The 17,865-nt window shown below is 39.1% G+C and overlaps 1 protein-coding gene across 1 annotated transcript in view; it reads left to right on the top strand.

The window, feature by feature from the left end:
* LOC5576344 overlaps positions 1 to 17,865 on the top strand; it is an 877,728-nt gene that overhangs the window by 406,501 nt on the left and 453,362 nt on the right.

The raw sequence follows: 17,865 nt of genomic DNA, 5'->3' as shown, positions 1-17,865 counted from the left end.
TGAAATTAACCGCTCGGGTACAGGTATACCTCGATTTAGTGGACCCTCGATTTTAGGGACATAAAATTTCATGTCTTATTTTTTCATATTTTTCAATTCTAAACGTGCATTATGTAAACTTAAAGCCTGTAAATGGTACATGCTATGCTTACGCAGGGGCTGGGTCCTGTTTTGTAGCACAATATTTAATAAATATTAGTATATACACTCCCGTGCATAAGTTAGGGTTCACCCCCTAAAAACATACAAAAGTGTTCAGTCCATATCTCTGGGATTACAAGTCTAATTGAAACTCGCTAAGCCGCATTCGAAAGGCAAAGAGTTATTTTTACTTCGTATGTAGTTTTCATCGACATCTAGGAATTGAATTGTCGACATCTTGGTAAATTAATTAACTAAATTCGGTATTGAGAACTATCGAGATCCGTTACACTTTCCTAACAATACTCGTCAGAAATCACCTCAACAAAATCGTCTTGTTTCATCACCCAAGTATCTGCGTAACGCAATCTAGTTCTACGCATATCCACCAGATGTCCATTCCCGCGATGTCTGTGCTGGTTGATGTTCACACTGTTCGCTCCATCTCTCTCTCGACCAATCGCTCGCGCGCGCATGTGCACGATCGTAGCGTTACGCTCTTCGTACTCGCTTTCTCTCGCGAAAAGCACGTGCACCTCCCCGGTCGCTCGTTCGTCCGTTTTGTTTCGTCCACTCGGCACAGTGTTGTTTATTTACATTCCAATCAGCTGCTTTTGTGATTCTCTTTTATGCTCGCGGGGAAACATTCCTGCCTAAATTTACGAAACGTGCCTCTCGTCCATCCCGAATGTGTGCCATTCGAAAGTTGCAACATTCTTCGTTTGCTATTCTGACGACGCCGCCGCCGCCGAACGGGACAAACTACTCACGTACCTATCTGCACATCCCTTCGAGGTAAACAACTTTTCTTCTCGCATATTTTCCGTTTTTGACGTTCGTTCGCTTGCTTCGGGTCTTCGCTTCTTCCCGAATCAATAAATTCACATCACATTGTGCTTATACATTTCCTCATTTTCCCCACCGTTCCATTATTGCGCGATGGTTATGGCGATATAGTGGAGGCGGCTTCGGCTGCGCCGCTCATTGTTATTATGTTGTTAAGCATTAATGCTCGATCGCTTTCGGGGGCTTGAGAATGCTCGGTGCGCAAGCGAGCAGGTTTTCCCTTTGTCGGGACTTCCCTTTTGGAGTGCCGCTTCGCCAACCGCCCAGTATCTAATAGTTCCCGCTCTTTAATGATAACACATTTTTCCCGCGACCGAAGGTTTCCCGAAGTAACCTTGCACTAATGATTGCTTTTTTGTTATTACCTGCTTCGATCCGTTGTACACGTTCGTTGGGATCGAAGAGCAACAACCAACCAGGTCCTCCCGGGGAACGTCCATCGATACAGACGTCGGACATTGCATTGTTGGAGATGCAGCTGCCGCCAGGAGGCAATTTCGAGCCTGAGACCCACTGATAACATACATCAAACGGCACTCATCTTTATGGCCTTCGGTAGGATTGAATGGCGTCGACGGACGGACGGACAACGTCAGACAGGAAAATGGTTGGAAAAAGTTCAAACGCATTGAATAGCTATGGTGGACTGAGGAGGACCAGTTGACCCACTGCCAGCGGTATTGTGGCGGTCAACTAGACAGCGATAAATTTGAGTAGATTTATGACCCTGATGATTTGGATTCTCAGGCTAGCAACCAGGAAGAGGTTTTCAAGAAGTAATTTTTGGACCAAATTGAATTACGTTGACCGTGCTTGCGATACATGAAAAGAGAATAGAGTTCTATCTTATCCGGGTTGAGCCAAATGCGAGATAGCTTGAGCTTGATTGGCTGCCCTTGGTTGCTACTCCAGTATCGCCAGATCAGCTGCACCTACACAATGAACCAACCAGATGACTGCTTGGGATTAATAGACACCCTAAGTGTAAAAGAGCTGGTGATCTTCTATTTTTAGACAATAATGGCGCCTGTCACGTCAGAATGCATACCAATGAGGGGAAGGGGATGGAGTTGATAATGCATTCAACTGGCTTCCACGGTAGACTGTGTCTACGTCAGTTCATGCGGGAAGGGTGAAAGGGTGGGGTAATTTTTATGGCAGAGAGGCTTGCTGTTTAGTTAGCAGACTGCCTATGTATCAGGCGTATGGAAAGGCGTGCTATAATGATGAAAGAATGGAAGCGTAGGGAAACGGTTTATTTCTGTCCGTCTCGAGTTCTAGCTATGAACTGTGATATATTAAGAGTGGTAGATAGAAGCAAATGAAAGATACAACAACAAAGTACGAGGAAAGGGACGGGCCTGGGAATGAACCCGTGAAGCAGAAGCGGTAGCAATTGGACCACCAACCTCGTCTTAGAAGTTTTCCTGACTGAAGCGGGAATCGAACCCACACTCCGTGATTCGATGTGGATAAATGCCTAGTAACACTAATTGCACGACCACGAAGCCATCACTCATTAATCGAGATAATCGATTAACTGACGTCGATTATGGCAAGAAAACGTCCAATTCAAACTACTGAAAATCACTGTGTTGCGTACGAAAATGTATTTTACAAACAATCATAAAACCACGAAATATGCTCATAGATCTTCGCAGTTATTCATATTGATATTCTCTGTGCATTGACTCCAAGTTGTCGTTTTTTCAAGATCATCTATGTGAGAATTATTTTTTTTCGACAGATTTAGTCCTATACTGCCGTGAATCACAAGTCAGTCTCATCTGTATTTTTGTCAAATTTGAGTCCATACAAGTTTTCAACATATCTTCCTATGATATTTCAGCTGCACTAAGGAGACAACCAAATTTGTTCGGTAAAATTGAGAAAAAACATCAAGTCGAATAGTCTAATAGTGAAATGTAACCGCATTGTAGTCGCACTGCATTGTTTCGTAATTTGTGATACAAAAATGAACCGTGTTTTGATCATTTTTATATTTATCACGGAAAGGTGTCAGACTGATAAGCAAATTGTGAAAGATTCATTTTCGCTTTTAGAATCATACAGGCGTATCTACAGTGATCGATTTCTCTTCGTCAACTTTCTCTTTGGGTTAGTACACGAAATTCAATCGATTTATGTAACATTTTACGATGCAACATGACGAAGGTCGATGAGTTCTTTCTATTGAATCAAAAATAGAAGTCGAAAATAGTCGTCAGACCAAGTAATAAGCTAAAGAGAAATCGGTCATTGCAGTTACGCCCTTATGATACTGAACGCGAGCATTGATTAAATCTCAATCGACATTCAGAAAGACGTCATGCCATAGAGCAAATATTAAATAGGTTACATACGAACCCCAAAACCGGTTCAGATCCTTCATTGTACAACAAAACTTTAAGATAGAACGAAATTTATATTTTTTTTATCCAAAAGTGAAAAGATGTAAAAACTGCGACCAATAACTGAGTTCATGGAATCGATTCAAATAGGACTACAGAAATTTCTCCAGAATGTATCCCAAAAATCGCATGAAGAATTTCTACAGTGATTTTCCCGCCAATATATCCAGGAATTCCTAGATTTCTGTACTTGTATGGATATCTCCATAGATAAATCCAAAAAACTGCTCCAGGAACCACACTGCGAAATTTTTTCCAGAGAGAACACCAGGAATATTTAAAGTTGTGTAATCATGGTAGATGTCTCTAGGAATTCAACAAGAAGCTCCAATATGATATTCTTTCTTTTTTCAGTGATTGCTTCAGAAATTCGTTCATGAATTCTTCCCCAAATTACTTCGTGTTTCATCCAGGCATTTCTTCAAATAATTTTAGGAGTTCATCCAGGAAGTTGGTAGAGATTGTCCCAAATTACATTTCAAGCAATCAATTAGGATTTTTTCTAGAAAATTTTCTAGGAGTTTCTACAGTAATACCGCTCCACAATTTTTTCCAATGATATCTTCATGAATTCTTCTAAGCCTCCTCCAGGCCAGGCATTTTTTTTTTCAAATGAAAAAAAACAATCGAATGAATCTCCTATAATTCACAGAAACAACTTTAAGGTGAAACATCTCGGAATCCAAAGATGGCCGTCACAATGGTCGCCTTGTGCTCCTACTCACGTTTTCAAATTCACAAAATTGAAGAAATAGTAGGCAAACGTTTCTTATCTTCTTATTTTAAGCTTTCTGCTAGTGCACAAAGCCAACATAAAAAATTCACTGTTGATGGATGCTTTCTTCGCGAAGTTTCTGTGCAATCTTAGAAGTTGATTCCAAACTGCTTCACCTTAAAGAGTAGTGTTTGATCCTTCGACCATGACGCTTGCTCATGCGGGGTTGGGCGATGAGGGATCAAACATGTCGCGCGTCATGTTCACGTCGTAGCGTCGCTTGTTCTTGCGTGGGCGAGCGATGAACACTTGTTCGGCGTACAATGCGATCATCGAATTATTTCGCGAATCCAGTTAGGCGTAATTATATCCACCAAAAATCGGTGACTCCCAGATCTCTACTTTATCCCACTAACCTAATACCCCATCTATGACAACCGTGGAGATGCAGAGGTGATCTCGGTCTCTAGTAACAACGGTAGTCGCACTAACATTCCTTCCCTTCCTCGATGACCGTAAGGACGTGGCCGGCGCCGTTATTGACTTTTAAAATTTAAGCTCTTGATTTGTACACATTGAGAATAGTAAGCTAATTCCAAGCCTCTTTCATTAAATCTCTGTGCAACTTCGATTTTTCTGGTCAATTACGGAGAAGCAACTCGAATTGTACGGTAATCTATGCTTATGCTTATGCAATTCCCAGAAAAATCTTTAAAATATTTCTCTATCAATTCCTTTCTATGGAATGATCTACAAGAAAACCCTCATAAATCCATACACGACGACCTCCATGTTCACCTACAGTATTTGCCCTAAGAATGCTTACAGAAAATCCTCCAAGAATTCCACCAGGAGTCGTCCACAGATTCCTCCTGAATTTTTCAAGGGATACCCCCAAAAATTCCTCTTAGGATTCTTGCAACAGTTCCTTCAGTGTTATGAAGTTAAAAAAAGTTATGAAGAAATTCCTGGAGGAACTCTTGAAAGAACCACAGAGAAATGGTTTGGAATACCCTAGTGATATTTGTGAAGCAATGGTTGGAGAAAACCCTAACCAAGTTTCTAAAAGAATCTCGAAAAAGTTCAAACAGAATACCTGCAGCCATCTCTGAATAATTTCTAGAAAGATGTCCGAAAGTAATCTCTAAAAGTTCTACTGGAGCAATTTATAAAGGAATCCTTAGATGAATTATTATTGCAGGAATTTTAGGTGGACTCCCAAAAGAAATTTAGAGAAAAATCCGAAAAGGAATTTCTGTAGCTTAAAAAAGAAATGACTCGAATAATTTCTTAAAAACCTGTGGCATAAAATACCTGGGAAAATCTTTGAAAAACTTTTTAAAAAAAATCGCAAAGGAAATAACTGAAGAGATAACCTGTGAATTTCTGAAGGAAAATATTGCAATAATTCCTGGAATATTCACAAAAGAAATTTTCAATTTCAATTCAAAGAGTCATCTGTGAAGGGGTTTCATGAGGACTCCTTGTAAGTTTCACTGGAGAAATCTCATGAAAAATTCTAGAAAACTCCCTGAGGGAATCCTTGAGAGAATCTGTTTCCAAAAGAATTCCGTGAGAAACCTTGAGAGAAATTCTGGGAGAAATCTCTGATGAAAATAATGAGTCTGGGAGAAAACTCCTGAAGAATCCCTGTAGAAATATCTGGAACAAATTCTTGTATAATGCATGATGGAATCATGATGAAATGAAACTATAGGAGAAATCCCTTATCGGATTCCTGGTACAATTCTTGGTAGAATTCTTAGTAGAACTCTGAATGAATTGTCGGTAGCATCTCTGGCGTAATACCTAAAAGAGTCCCTGGTGGGATTCCTGATTTAATAACAGGAGGAATTCTTTGAAGTATCTCTGGAGGAATTTCTGAAGGTATTCCTAGAGCCCAATCTGAACCAATTCCAAGATGTACTTGTTCCAGGTGCCTTTGTGTCCAGGATGGCCAAACTTAAAAAAAAACTGTTTTGAAAAAATCGCAAGGGTCTTATATATTTTAATAAGCATGGAAATCGGCTCAAAATTAATTTGAGGAAGTTTCAAAATCACAAAGGATCATCAAAAATATTTTTCTTCAGGTTCCCTGAGTAAAAATGGTAAATATCCAGGTTTTACTCCAAGAATCCAACGGTGAGTCGTTCCAGAAGTTTCCCCTAATATTTTTGCATTTTTTTTTTTTAATCTTCAAATAAATTCTTAAAGGGTTGATTCTCCTTGTATATTTCTCCAGCAGTTTTTGCCTTAAAATTTTCACGGTTCAAAACTCTTTCAAAAGTATTAAAAACCTTATTTTTAAACTTCTTAGGATATTTTTTCTCTGCCTTCACCAAAATTATTTAGATAATGCTCTACCAATTCGCCCAGAAATTCTTACAGCGATTTTTAAAAAAAATCTTAAAGAATTTCTCCTACATTTGCTCCAGAAAATCATTGAGCACTGGAACATTGACTCCAATGGTAGTACCTCCATTATTTTCCATAAATATTGCTCTGCAAATTTGCTCACAAGTGAATTATAAAATGATTCCCTTCAGACATTTTTTCATTTATTCTGTAACTGGATTTCCTAGTAGTTACTTTCCAAATTTCTACAAGTTTTTAAAGAAATTGTGGGCATGGCCACGAAATGCGGTGAGCGTGGGTGCGATTTCCGCTCCAATCGGTGAAATCTTTTCGTCAAACGAAAAAATCATCACTGGGATACTGGGTGTTTCAGGTTGTTCTTTTCCTATGTTAGCGATAGCGATCTGTGCTGTCTGCTTAAGCTTGAGACGGTGTAAACTGGCTAAAAATATCGTTAAGGGGTTTTTCGAACAAACCTTAAAAGAATTTCTACGGTTACAATATTTCTGTTATTTTTGCAGACATTTTGTTTTGGATTTCTTAAAAAAAGCAATCCTAGGGATTGCTTGAAAAATTTCTTCAGGGATTATTGAAAACATCTACTCAAAGCTTTTTAGGCATATGAATTATTCCACGAATTTCTCCAGGAAATTCTTCAGCATTTTATCCAAGGACTACTCCTGCTTATCTTACAAATTTTTTTGTGATTCTCAAATAAACTCTTCATGGATTCTTTAGAAGTTTTTTTTTTGCACCAATTACAACACCAACACTACAGCAATCATTCCACTAATGCCTCCGACCTTTCCCGCACAAATTTTTTCAGGGGGGTCAGGGTTTATATCAAATGTTTTCAAGAAAGCCCTCCAAGATATTCTTATGTTTTTTTTTTCAATTATCTTAGAAATTGATCAAGAAAATCATCTCAAACTTCTTAAACAAAGTTTGGGAGTTCTTTAGTCATCTTTATATGAATACCGCAGCGATTACTTAGAATTAGCAAATGTTTTATCAGAAGTAAGTTTAAAACTTTCTTTTGAATTAACTATCAGATTCATTTAAAAAACGTATCTAAAAATTTCTGAAAAATTTCCCAATTAATCGCGCAATGTACAGTACATTTGTCCACGACTCCGACGCGTTCATGCGAGGGAAAATTCCATAAACTTCATTGGTAACATTAGGAAATTGTGTGTTATAATTTGTAGTATAAATGCCCATAAACGCGCAGTATGCCGGGAAAGCTAGTTTGAAATGTTAAAAACTAGTAATAAAAACTCTATCAATCTTTTACGTTTTCCTTCTTGCAGAATTGTGAAAAAAAATTCCAGGGATGGAAAATTCAGAAGTAACCTCAACAAAGCTTACCTAAGGAAACTAAATATCGCCGAATTCAGCTACAAATTCCCGAGTCAGTCTAAAAATTTTCAGTTAATATTGAAGATTCTTGAAAAAGGATCTAAAAGTTCATTTGAAAATCGTGCAGAAACTCATTTTAGAATATCCCTTGAATTTTGTTAACAATTCCGCAAAGAGTTTAGTGGTTCTGATAAATACGAATTGTTTTTAAAATCCTTTACCACATCTTTACGTTATTCCATTCAATTTACAATGAATTACAAAAAAAAACAGGAATTTCTTGCAAAGCTTGGGGCTCATGTATGTTCTGCGTAAATGAGTCAGTTTTAGGTATTTTTTATCTCCATTATTGAAATCTATAGAAAAAAGCAAAAGGAAAGTTGATTCGTATTTACAAGGATTTTTTTATTGTCAACAAAAATTAAAACTCTCTTTCAATTAAATTTTGTGAGATGTGAAATTTTGTAATATTGAACGAAAAATGTGCGAACACTTATTGACATCGTGTTTCACCGCGGAAAGCATAGTATTTCATTTCGCCCCACTCGTTTTAACTTGCTCCAGTGTACCTTGTTGCAGTAAGAACTCATATGTACAGAAAATTGTCGTTTAATTCGAACAATCTAAAATACTGATCGATTAATCGTTATCGATAATCAGCATTCTTGGATTGTAATTGATTATTAACTAATCGATTACTTGATGTTTTGCGACAGCCCTACGCACTTAGCCAGGTGGAATGTTCTTTCCTGAAAAAAAAAACTCAAGAATTTGGCATTGCTCATTGTCGAAAAGGCATTCGAGCATGGTCTCGTATACAAGCTGCACCGATACCACCTAAATAGTTAAAATCATCAAAAAGACTAAACTCTATGGCAAGTCATATTAAGATTCCATCAATGGAGTCAACTATGATCCACACAGTACTTCCGCAGGTGGTCATCTCGGATATACCTAACTCTCCAAAGGTGGCTCCCTTTCGCTACTTGCTGACGACACTCCTGTCGTCTACTATGCCCATACTCGCATAACAGTTCCATATAGGTATATATGCAATCTCATGTAATATGGGACTGTTATGCTCGTTATGGGCAGTATTGCGAGCTATAATATCTCGACTCCAGTCCTGGACATCTGGCAGATTTGTATAACCACGACGAAAACTCAGATCATCCTCTTCCCTGTGTGCTGAACAACGGTGTTTAAGTTTTATATAGGTCGGCTTAATCCCTGAACCGTTCGTGTTTGCGATTGTATCCAATATATGCAGGACAGCTAAGTGTTTACGAGAAACGAGAAATCTTCAAAATCGAGTCCCTGAAGAAGGTCCTAAACGGACCGAAACGTTGGACAAGATAAAATATCAGTATTATATTTTTTTCGAGGCTAAGATGCCGTATTTTCTATGATCCTTTTAACCGCAGATGCTCTGATTATGTGTTCTATAAGATTGATATCTGCCCCCTAGATGGTCATATGGTTAACGAAGGATACAACTCAAGTGTCCAATACCCAAAACTGAACTTAGATGTATATTAAACCCAATCAGACTTTGAATCGCACATGACTACTGTCCCAAAATGGTAGTCTATCGCGCATGATAGCATAACTTTCTCCAATGCTTTCAACCTTAAACAGCCAGAAAATCGGAACAACATTTCAATGGACCCATAAATTATATACCTCTAGTGCACTGTGCAAACTGCACTTCAAATCGACCTGAAACGGAGCAAAAACGGTTGTCTCCGGTGCGAGCTTTTCAATGTCACCAACCACCACCGCACTGCTCTGCGCATAGTCTTTGGTACAAAACTGTACGGCGCAAATCCACCGAGAAAGCCCAAATCCAGAAGTAGGCTAACAGCTGGGCACGTAGCCATCTACTCCTCCTGCTGCTTCCAGCCTTACGACTTAAAGGCCATCCCGAAGAGTGGTGGATCACTCCATTGAAGAGCGTCGTCTCCGGTGAGAAAGTACCTCCAGCGTCAACAGCAGCAGCGGTGGCAGCTTATGCGGAGAAAATCGTGATCGGGCATAAAATTAGGGCTCCCGAACTGAACTGAACTGAACTGAGCTGCTGAATCGAGTGCAGAGGACGTCGACAGCGAAATGATAATGACATTGAATTATACGCGCGTTCCACCGCCATCTACCGTAACGGTCTAGTTAGAGAGCCGGGACGAAGAATGGAATAGGAGGGTCAGCAGAACAGCTGTGTTTTGAATGTGACGAATTTCGTTGGGGAAAATGGTTCAAAATGGCAATTTAAACTTATTCGAATTTTACAAATATATACAATCATTTCTCCCTTACTGGATATTGAAGGGACCATCGAGTTAGGAAGGTATCGAGCTACAGAACACAAAACCTGTGCAACTGCGATCCAAGGGACCATCGAGTTAACCATGAAAACCAACTTTTACTATGGTTCTCTAACTCGATATCGAGATACGGAATATCGAGTAAGGGAAAGTTAACTGTAACACAGTTTTTCTTGAATCTTGTAAACAAATCTGCCGAGAACGCCATCTTTCTATGTTGTCAGGATTCTAAGATGTCCACTAAACATGTTTTATGCTCACTAGCGCTGCTTGGTGGAAAAATCCCGAATCTTATAGTACAAATGAAGATAGCCCTTGAGCTACTGAACAACTTTGCCGAAAACTTCATCTTACTAAATGGTCAAGCTCTTGAGATAGCTGCAAAAAAAAGAGTTTTATGCCCGCTAGCGCTGACTTGTGGTAAAATTTTGAATCAGCTAGCTAAATACTGTTTACATAGACAAACAGACGTAACACTTAGAACAAATTTCATTAAAATCCATCGCCCAGTTTACACCATCATTATCTGGTCAGCATGTTACACGAAACACTGCTTTGGGCAACAAGACCCGCAGATGACAGTAGTATGGAACGTCAAACACGAATAACATCGATGCGTGCGCCTCTGGTTGTTAGGTTTGTAACATAGCATATTTGAAATGATCGTCGTTAAATGAGTGATCAATGAAAGTTTTTTCAGTGTTACGTCTGTTTGTCTGTGCCTCCATTAGTGCATTTTGCACCGCTTTGCCCTGTGGAATCGACTTGGTCGTCGGAAGCATGACTGGATGGAAGTAAGTGCGGTAGCAGAGTGGACCGATCGAACGACAAGCCGTTTGGTTGCTTTTACGAGAATAGGAGTAATTGTGCTGGGAATGAATGATGATCGCTATGCAATCCATAAAACTGGATAGCCGAAGACCCGCATTGGATTCGGAACGAGAACCAAATGTGTCCAAGTGATAAATGTGAGAATTTGTTTCTTGGTGTTTTTAAACTGCTGGAAAGCAACGCAACTATTAATTCGTATGTGGGTAGTGGAACGTTTGATCGTCAATGAACGGTTAAAGAAGGGAAGGGTTACCGACTGACTGCAGCTCATAGTCTGCGAGAAGAAAGTGACCGAAAATGTGTTTCAGCTTTGGGGTCATAAAAGGCCAATAAAAGTGAAGCAATTGGAGGAAGAGTTTATGGACACATAAAAGCCTTATCGAATTGACGAAATTGGAGTAAGTGTTTGAAGAAACTGGAAACGCTGTGGGGTGTTCTATTTTGTATGTCAATCTAGCGATCTTTTCGGTTGGATATGTGGAGCTCATTTGTTCCCCATGCAGTGTATCTTGTCTGAATTTCTATGCATCAAGACATGCGTCAAATTTGAAAACAATAGAGTGATTCGGGGAAAAAGTGTTTTTTTTTGGACTCACGCGATTGAAACCATGGCAACACTGTTTGGGTTTGACACCTTATCAGATCAACTGTTCACAGATATATTGAGTACCGTTTTGTCTCAAATTCCGAACAGACTCATATTCCAAACACTCATATTTTGTATGGCGATTAGATTGAAATGTTTCGTTGCAATATGTCATCAAATTATAAGGAAACGGCAGTCAATTGAAATATAATTTAAATGACTTTCAATCTATTCGATGCCTTGGAAGTAGTGATGATTCTCTAGTTCGAGACCAGTAAAATTAGCTCAGATAAATTTATTTGCGAAATTATTTATTTGCGAAATTATTCATTTGAATATTATTTATTCGTGCTGTACGGAATTCAAGGTGTTCGGAATATGAGACAGAATGAGCACAGTGTTCGGCATTTGAGTCCATTAAAAATCGCCAAAATTGTTTTACGTAATTAATGGATCGCCCCCAAAATGTTGTTCCATACTTTTACGTGAAAACAATACCAAACGGGTTTAAATAAACAATTTTAGCAGCACGCAAACAGTTAACAATTAGAGTTTGAGGAAAAATTAAAATTTACACAAATACCAGCTAAATTATGCCTATCAGGTGCATTTGAAGTCACTGTTCGCCTTAAGTGTTTGGAATATGAGTCAAAACGGTATTTCTTTCACCCCAGAACAATGGTCGAAAAAAAAAAGTTTGGTCAAAACTAGTTTTAATGCCTTAGTCGATGGAATATGTAATCTGAATATTTTATTTGGCAATTTAATTGTTTCAAAAGGGGTTCACATTAAGCGTTCTTTTTTTTAGAGATGCAATCAAACTTGACTGAAAGAACAAATTTTCTTTGTATTCGACCGAGTTTGATCAATATGTGTATTAAGAGTGGATAATTATATTTTGAATGAACGTTTGTCGAAAGATATCGTTAAAATATATGTAAAATATTGAATTATTCAAATAACTCTAACTTGAAAATCAACAAATTTCTGCAAAATTGTTAAACGGTTTTGTGAGATCTAAGGATGTTTTTCGATGTGCAATATGACGTCATAAAAGTCAAAGAAATTTAAATTTTAGTCCAATTTCATTCAATGATCATAATAATCTTCCATCCTGAGCAGGTGGCAAAAACTGCCCAAGATCATAATTTGTTATTCTAAAGTAATTACTGGCGATCAGCTACTGGTTTATTGGAGGTAAGTGATAAAATATCAAAAATATTCAATATTCAATCAATAATATGGAAAAGTATTGAACAATATCTTGTTAAGATATTATAAGATATCAATATCTGGCAAGTTTATCGACTGACTAATAAATCACTATCAAAATATGATGTTACAGATGGCGAAGAATAAAAATAATCAAAAAGCCGGCAATCAGGATCGCACCTTCAACCATCCGATCTATACACAGGGCTGCTAACAAATCGACTATGCCTGAGACTACTTTTTGCTCCTAGAGGATGCCCTGACGTCATCAGACTGTTCAGTCCCGTCATTTTGCGGTTTGTTTCATTTCAAAGAACTAATTTTGATCTTGTTTGCGCTGAGATTTATAAAATTTTCGAAAATCAAATTGAGATATGCGATCATAATTTGTTCGTTTCGAGATGTGATTTTGATTTTTCCGTCTGCCCGGGATGAGATATATTTTAAAATGTTAAAAAACATAAAAATTAAAAAAAAATAGTAGTTTTGGCCGCCTCTTTATATGGAGCCCGACCATTATGCACTGTACTGCGAAATGTGGCCTCATAAGTGCGAAAGTGTTAATGAAAGTGCGGGATTGCATCTAATCATCATCTGGTGTCTTCAGAGCACTTATTCTTTTATTTGCGAAAAATAAGTCCTCCGAGGACATCCACCTGATGTGATGCCACTGCGCACATTTATTAGCGGCTCCGCACTTCCGCACTTGTTAAAATTTTTGCGATAATCCTGTGGTGAAAGAAATGAGCTATAAACATAAACTCTGCAAGATAAATCTACGTAATGCAATTATCTGGAAATGTCGATATACCGTCGCAGTGATGATGAATCACCAAATGTTTCAAATTTAGCAAATTTGAAACATTTGCGTCCATGAAGAACGAAAAAATCCAAGCCTACTTGAATTTTGACGTTGCGTTTGAATTGCGCGCATATCTTCTGCGCGTTACCGCCGCCGCTGGATCTGGATTTAAAATGAGCGCCGCAATAAAAGTGTTAAAACAGAGTTTTGGATGGTAAAAGTTTCAAAAAAACAAAGAAACTTCAGTGCATTTGAATTGATGTAAAAATGTCGTCTGTCGAAGGTTCCCTGAGCTTATTCTAATAATTCCTGAAACAACCATCAGGGCCATCGATCATTTTCAAATAACATTAGGGGGAGATCCCCCAGTACCAGACAGCACCCAATACCGGACAAAGTCAAAACATTGAGAAATCATCGTCCAATCAAGATGGTGTATTAGTAGTAAAGGAAGCTATTATGGAGGCTAATGTTTGCGTAGAATAACACATCCTTGAAATATGCATGCCTTTTTAAAAAAGTACAAAAGATTGAAAATTTCAAAAAATTTGACGTATTGCCTTAATTTTGAGCCTATTTAGTAATTATTTTGAATATGAAAAAATACTTTGGATCACGCAAGCATATTTGAACATGATCCTAATTTGATAGTATGAATGTATTTTGTACCATAATTGGACTAAATATGGACAAATTACAATTTTGTTTAAGCACCTCCTGTCCCCCAGTTTCGGACAGCCTTATGATATCTTTGTAATTATTGCACGAGTGTCTCAAAATACATTCATTTTTCATGGATTCCGTCGATCATGGTATCAAACATGCAATAAAATTAGGAAAAATGAACATTCAGAACAACATCGTAAAATGTGCTATTTTTCATCATATAAGAAAGAGGTTTTTGATGGACATCTTGCAAACTACGATATACTCAAATTGTTTTTGTAAATGTTGCAAATGCATTGAATTGGTAATTATATACTATTCCTAAAGTAAACACATTCAATGATGTTCAAATTTACAGAATTCGAGGCATTTCCAGATTGTGTCCGGTATTGGGTGCCACCTTTCAAGATCGATCAATTTGGTACTAAAATACATCATCAAAATGCAATGTCAAAATTCATACTTATATTTTCAAATTTATTTTTGTACACTATAAAAATGATAATATTTATCAGAAATGGGTAACACGAGCACATAAAACCAATATTTTTCGAATTATGAATTTATTGGCTTAAGTGTCCGGTACTGGGGGATCTCCCCCTACATTTAAAGTTTTATCTTCAAAAATGATGCAGAAGAATCTGTCGCATGGCATGTTTTGGTGTAGAAACGAAAATGTATTCTGTCAAAGGTTCTTTGAGAGGCCCTTATTGTTCCAGGAACGGAGAATGTCACGCACATACAATGAAAGTATTCCCATGAGCAATCTAGCAGAAAAAGCTGTCCCACATTCTGTTTTTGGTGAGAAAATGCAATTGTTTCTTAAAGCAGTTCCACCAGGACCGGTGGTTCCAGAAACGGCCTATGTGTAGACCTGTGCGCCGAAATATTTTTAATCGGCGGCGGCATTAAAACCTTTTTCATACCGGCGGCGGCGGCGTCATCGGCGTCACGCCGTTAACTAGTTTAGGCGGCGGCAGCGGCGGCATGCATCGGCGTGGAGTAAATTGGACATCAAAATGTTTGAGTTTGTCTTCTTTTTTCCAGCGTTACGTTCCTACTGGGACAGAGCCTACTTCTTAGCTTAGTTTTCTACAAGCACTTCCACAATTGTTAAGTGAGAGTCGAAATATACGAAACAATCCTGAACTGGCCGGGACCATTAGGCTTAAAAAGGCCTCCAAGATACTCTATGTCGCGAAGTGTCAAAGTGCGCTTATCTGGAATAATCTTGAAAAATCTCTGAAAAAGATGCAACAGACCCTGAAAAAAAACTTGGGGAAATTTATGGTGAAATCCTTTCAAGACAACTTATTCATTATTATTATTCTTCGGACAAAATTTAAAAATAGTTCCTGACAAAAAGAAAAATAAGCGCAAAAACAAGGAAGCTGTTGCTGGAGCATTGGAGTGATGTGGCCCCTTCCTTTCCTTGTTTTATTATCTTTCCAGAACAACCGAAATGAAGAAGGAAACCTCCAAGCCATTGTGGAGAAGTGATGTCACAACAGGAAGATACGCATACCCTGCACGCAAATACCCCCACCTCAAGATCGTTAACACGTGGAAGGTCGTAAATCGGTTTGATTACATGCATAATAATAACTATTTACACCCTGACAGAACTGCCTATCTCAAAAATAGGTAAGAAGGGCGGGACGATGGTGCGAGCCTACCCACTCTGTCATCGGTGGGCGTCGGGCGTGCTAACGGGTATAGCAAGGCCTATGGGGCTCTGCCTGCACAAATCATGTTTTCTTTCTCTTTCACTTTTTGTGAATTTGCTAACAACAATGCCATTAAAGTAAATCCAATACAGGAATGCAGTGCAGAGCCTCATAACGCCGTTTTTCGGTAAACGTATTTCCCAGCGTGGGGGTTTATAGGGATGTTTGTGTAAACAACGCAGATTGGCCATGGCTAGGGGGTGCGTTGATATTAGCAGATTAGCAGATTAGCAGACAAAATTTAAAAATAGTTCCTGGACGAATCCTTGGAAAAATAATTAGGAAACAGGAAAAATACTCGACGAACCAGAAAGGAACTCACAAGAATATTTGGTGAAATTACCACAGACAAATGTGTGTGACCTATAGGAAAACTGTGTAAGAATTTTTTTTCTGGACTTTTGAGAAAATTATTCGAAGAATTCTTGCACGAATATTTGAAGAATTCTCAAAGTAACCCTGAAAAAAAAAATAAAGGACGTTATTGAAATTCTAGCAGGAATATACCTACCTTGATACCTTGATGGCTACAGCGTAGCGTCACGCCATTGCCGGGCGTATTGTAGAGCTCCATCTTCGTCGGTCTTGGGCGAAACTTCTCCAGTTGCCCCGAACGTTTAGGGTCGCCAGGTCCTCTTCCACTGCGTACAGCCAGCGTATTCGTGGTCTTCCCCGAAGCCGCCGACCTCTGCCTGGTTCCCTGCTGAATATTATTTTCGCAATTCTTTCTTCCGACATTCGCACTAAGTGACCAGCCCACTGAAGTCTGCCGTATTTTACACGATTGATAATATTCGCATCTTTGAATCAATGTTTTATACAGGGCGAATTTTGTTTCCGTTTGCAAGCTGCGGGACCTAAGCTGGTTACGTAGTCCGTAAAAGGCCCTATTCGCAGCCGCAACACGTCTTTTCACTTCGCGGGAAACGTCGTTGTCACATGTCACAAGTGTTCCAAGATAAACAAATTCTTCAACAACTTCAAACACATTCCCATCAAACACTACCTCAGCACCTACACCACCGTGCCTGACTCTATCTCTACCTGCAACCATGTGCTTCGTTTTGGTAGAATTAATAGCCAGGCCTATCCTCGCTGTCTCCCTCTTCAGAGGCACGAAGGCCTCTTCCACTGATCTGCGATCAATTCCAATTAGGTCTATATCGTCCGCAAAGCCAAGGAGCATGTGCGACCTTGTGATAATAGTGCCATTTCTCTGCACGCCAGATCTCCTAATAGCACCTTCCAGTGCAATGTTGAACAGTAAATTCGAAAGTGCGTCTCCCTGCTTCAATCCGTCTAACGTCACGAACGAGGTTGACACCTCGTCTGCGATCCGAACACTTGATTTCGAACCATCCAGCGTAGCACGTATCAGCCTAATTAGTTTAGCCGGAAAACCATTTTCAGACATTATCTGCCAAAGCTCATTTCTTTTCACTGAGTCGTACGCCGCCTTGAAATCAATAAACAGATGGAGAGTCTGCAAGTTATACTCCCGGAATTTGTCTAGGATCATTCGCAAGCTAAACATCTGGTCCGTTGTCGAACGGCCCTCACGAAAACCAGCTTGGTATTGGCCGACGAAGGACTCCTCGAGCGGTCGCAGTCTGTTAAACAGGATGCGCGACAGAATTTTGTACGCCGAATTCAGCAGGGTAATTCCTCTGTATTACCACACTCCAGTCTGTGCCCTTTCTTGTAGAGAGGGCGGATGAGGCCATCCAACCAGCCGGCGGGCAATTCTTCGTCCTCCCATACCTTCAGAAGTACTCGGTGGATCGACTGGTAAAGCTGCTCGCTTCCGTGCTTGAGAAGCTCGACCGGGATCTCGTCCTTCCCAGCAGCCTTACAGTTCTTCAGCTCACTGATAGCCTTTTTAACCTCCACAAG

This window comes from Aedes aegypti, chromosome 1 (genome assembly GCF_002204515.2).
Source record: "Aedes aegypti strain LVP_AGWG chromosome 1, AaegL5.0 Primary Assembly, whole genome shotgun sequence".
NCBI lineage: Eukaryota > Metazoa > Arthropoda > Insecta > Diptera > Culicidae > Aedes > Aedes aegypti.
Note: the sequence above shows the minus strand (reverse complement) of the source record. Positions and strands in the feature narration are given on the sequence as shown.